Genomic DNA, 4,209 nt, shown 5'->3' with positions numbered 1-4,209 from the left:
CCGGCCCGTGGCCACCTCTACCACTTTTTATTTTTATTATATTTTTTTTTTGTTTTAGAAGTGATATAAACCAAAATATACAAGAATTTATATGTAACGCTCATCTTTAATATTTGTATTAATTTTAAAATAAAATTTTAATAAATATATCAATAAATTTATTACAGAATAAAATATTTTTACGAAAATAACTCAAGAAAATAACTCAAGAAAATTAAAAAAAAATGGTTATAATTATTATATTATAGTGCATGTAAATATAGTAATTATTTTTAGTTAAAATTTTGGAGTGAAGGTTTAGGTTGATTAAATGATGTTAATGCGCTAAGTTATTAAAATTAAAGGTAGCCAGTTGTTATATTATAGACCGCGGTGCATAATCAATTATGCACCGCGGCCCATATACGGCATCGTTTCTTTAAGTAAAGAAACGGCCCGCCGTTAGAGTTAACGGAGTCCGTTTGTTTGGTGTATTAAACACCAACTGACACTACAGTATATCCAAACCGACACTGCAGTTATATCAAAATGATACTGTAGTTATAGTGAAATCAAACTGCAGTGTATATAAACTGAAACTGAATAACATTTCACATATTTGAGTGTATATTGTACAATGAAGCTGTAATTATATCAAAATGATCATGTAGTTGTGTTTTAATAAAACTATAGTGTATATAAAATAAAATTAAATAACATTTTCACATATTTGAGTCTATAAATATCGAATGAAACTATAGTTATATCGAAATGAAACTGTAGTTGTGTTCAACTGAAACTGTAGTGCATACAAAATGACACTGAATAACAGAGTTACTTTTTGCAAAAGGGTGCGAAACGACGGAAATAAACACTGTTAATTTTCATTTAAAAAAAAGACGCGCGGTGCATAATCGACTATGCACCGCGGTGCATAATATAATTTGCCAAAGGTAGCTGAGCCTGCTCAAAAACCCCACAAACCAAGATTTTAGAATTTGGGCTATGAAGTTTAAACCAAATCATTAAGCCCAACAACCCAAAACAAAAAGATTGATCCGATTGACATCCAAAATTGTAACATTATTAGGTTGGCATAAATGCAATCGTTATGCGTTGGACCCGTGTCCAACATGCTTGCTGGACACAGGTAACAGTGCCGTTAGGCACCTGTATCTTTCTTTCTTTTTTTCTTTTTTTTTTTTTTTTTTTTTTTTAATTTCAGACCACTTCGTTATAGGAGTATATGTTCATAATTTTATTACTATATGTTAATAACTGTACATTCATAACTCCATAACTGTACGTTCATAACTCTATAACTGTACATTCATAACTCCATAACTGTACATTCATAACTCCATAACTGTACATTCATAACTCCATAACTGTACATTCATAACTCCATAATTCTACATTCATAATTTTCGAAGCTCTATGTTCACAATTTTAGAGCTCTATGTTCATAATTTTATCACTATATGTTCATAATTGTAAGTTCATAATGTTAGAGCTCTTTGTTCATAATTCGATCAATAACTGTACATTCATAATTCCATAACTGTAGATTCATAATCTCATAACTGTAGATTCATAACTCCATAACTGTAGATTCATAACTCTATAATTGTACATTCATAACTCCATAACTGTACATTCATAGTCTTCGAAGCTCTATATTCACAATTTTAAAGCTCCATGGTCATAACTTTATCACTATATATGTTCATAATTGTAAGTTCATAATGTTAGAGCTCTGTGTTCATAATTTCATAATTGTATAACAGTACATTCATAACGGCATAACTGTACATTCATAATCCAAAAAAAAAAATAACGCCGTTAACGCCAAAACGCGCGCGATTTTTTTTTTTTTTAACTAAATGACGCGTTTTTTTTTTTTTTTAACTAAATGACGCGTTTTTTTTTTTTTAAAACGACGTCGTTTTGGGCCCGTGTCCAGGGCATAATTTGCCCATAAATGCACAAAGTGTCTGAAAATATACCATTTTGACTGGCGCAATCTTTTTGGTGTGGTGCATTTTGTGTAATTTCATTTGAGAGCATTTTCAAACACGGTGTATACAGTGTCCTTCACCCCTGTTCTCATTTGAATCAAAATCAATCTATATATATATATATATATATATATATATATATATATATATATATATATTAAATTTGACAAGTAAAAATAAAACTTATATTTAACGTAACGGATGTTAATTCAAAATAATATTCACAATCACTGGACTACACATCGGATCCTTTGGCTGGATGTATCAAGCGTTACACATAAAAATCATAAGACCGATCAGGTTAAGATAAAAATATATTTTGAAGATGATACAATAAGTCTGAGAAGAATATATAGCCATATGCCTGATTATTTTTCATTACGGATCGAGTATTAATGAATGAATAACATTCGATTACATGCACCTTGTACAATCAGTACAATATATATATAGGTAATTCATAATTTAAAAAAATAAAAATAAAAAGAATTTATTCGACTAAATAACTACATTATTATTCAATTCACCTCAGACCGGATGCCTATCATCATCATCATCATCATCTATCTTCTTCCCTTATAAGTCAAATCATCAGCTAAACCTGGAATGTCTTTCAATTTATCCTCCGTATCCTTGCGAACGCACTCAGTGTCGCACTGCATCTCGCAGTCGGTGTATTTCCTGCCTCCCGCTTTCATGTCTATGCCTTCTTTCGTGCCTTTTTCCGTGCAGCTCTCCTTCTTCGTGCACGCCGCGAAACAATCCTTGTACAGCTGGGTTTCTTCGCCGGCTTCCGCCGGACTGCCAGCTTCCGCCTCGCTGCCGGCTTCCGCCGGGCTGCCGGCTTCCGCCGGGCTGCCAGCTTCCGCCGGGCTGCCAGCTGGCGCCTCGCTGCCGGCTTCCGCCTTGGGAACGCCGTCGTTCACGACGGACAGGACCACCATGCATACCACAAACACTGCAACCAATTTTGTCATTTTTTCGATCTGATCTGATCTGTGCTTTAATTAATATGATCGATTTATTTATTTCTTTTTAATTTCTTCTCTGTTTATGAGATAATTAATAAAATCAACCCTCTATTTATAGCAGTATTTAGGAATGCGAGACTCACTCTTCATCTTAAATTAATAAATAAATATTTGAGATAATTACGCACCACTCATTTTTTAATTTATATAATTACAACTCAGATGAAGAAGGAGAACCTCAAAATAATTAATCGGAGTTGTTTTGCTTATATCTCTAAGTTTTCTCTCCATCTATTGTCTTAAACAACTTATGTATAAATTCATTTTTTTTGTCTTTATAAATTTTCAAAAAGGGACGGAATGAGAGGAATTTCTGTTATCGAAATAGCGCGCATAAAAAGTGTTTCATTTGAATAAATTCATCTTCTGTATATTTACAAACTCATGTTATTAACACTCTCAATCAACCCAAATGAAAGAAAAAATAGGTGCTGCATCTAGATCGAGCAAATTTTAAAAATACCTTAATGGAAACAAAGCTAATTATAGACTTAAAAATGTTGGAGATTTATATACAGTAAATATAATGTATGTTATAAATGGATTCCAAACATGTTATCAAAATTAAATAATATTTTGAGAGATGTGAAGTTAAAATATTATTTTAAGTATAGTATTTATAAAAAAGTTAGTCGTGCAAAGCGCGTAGAAAAAGATTGTATATATATATATATATATATATATATATATATATATATATATATATATATATATATATATATAGCCATATAGGCCACTCATTTAGCATGCAGTTGTGTATATGACTCTAGTAGTTCTTGTATATCATTTTCGTTTCCGTTGTAATTCTCTTGATTTGTGGTGAATGCTACGAAATTAGTATTGGTGTCTTCTTCACTGTCTGAGTCATCGCTTAGTGTTGTCACATATGTTTTGTTCTTTATTTTAAAGTATGTTGAACATTCTGACTGGATGCGTCCAAACCCTTTGCACTCATAGCACTGAATTCCTTCAGTTTTTTGGATTTTCCCTTCTCGTTTTGATTGGGACGCAATTTCTTTGCCAATAGGATAAATTTGTACCAATTAGGGCTGAGGGTCTGGTGTTTGACAATCCTTCTTTGGGAAACTCCATTAGGATCCTGCTAATAACTTGAGCAGTTTGCCTTTGATACCAATTGAAATTTATATAAGCGCAGCACACAGTAATGTTGAAACTGACGT

The sequence above is a fragment of the Ipomoea nil genome, unplaced genomic scaffold, assembly GCF_001879475.1.
Source record: "Ipomoea nil cultivar Tokyo-kokei standard unplaced genomic scaffold, Asagao_1.1 scaffold2647, whole genome shotgun sequence".
Lineage (NCBI taxonomy): Eukaryota > Viridiplantae > Streptophyta > Magnoliopsida > Solanales > Convolvulaceae > Ipomoea > Ipomoea nil.
The sequence above is the reverse complement of the archived record's forward strand: the minus strand, read 5'-3'. Positions refer to the sequence as shown.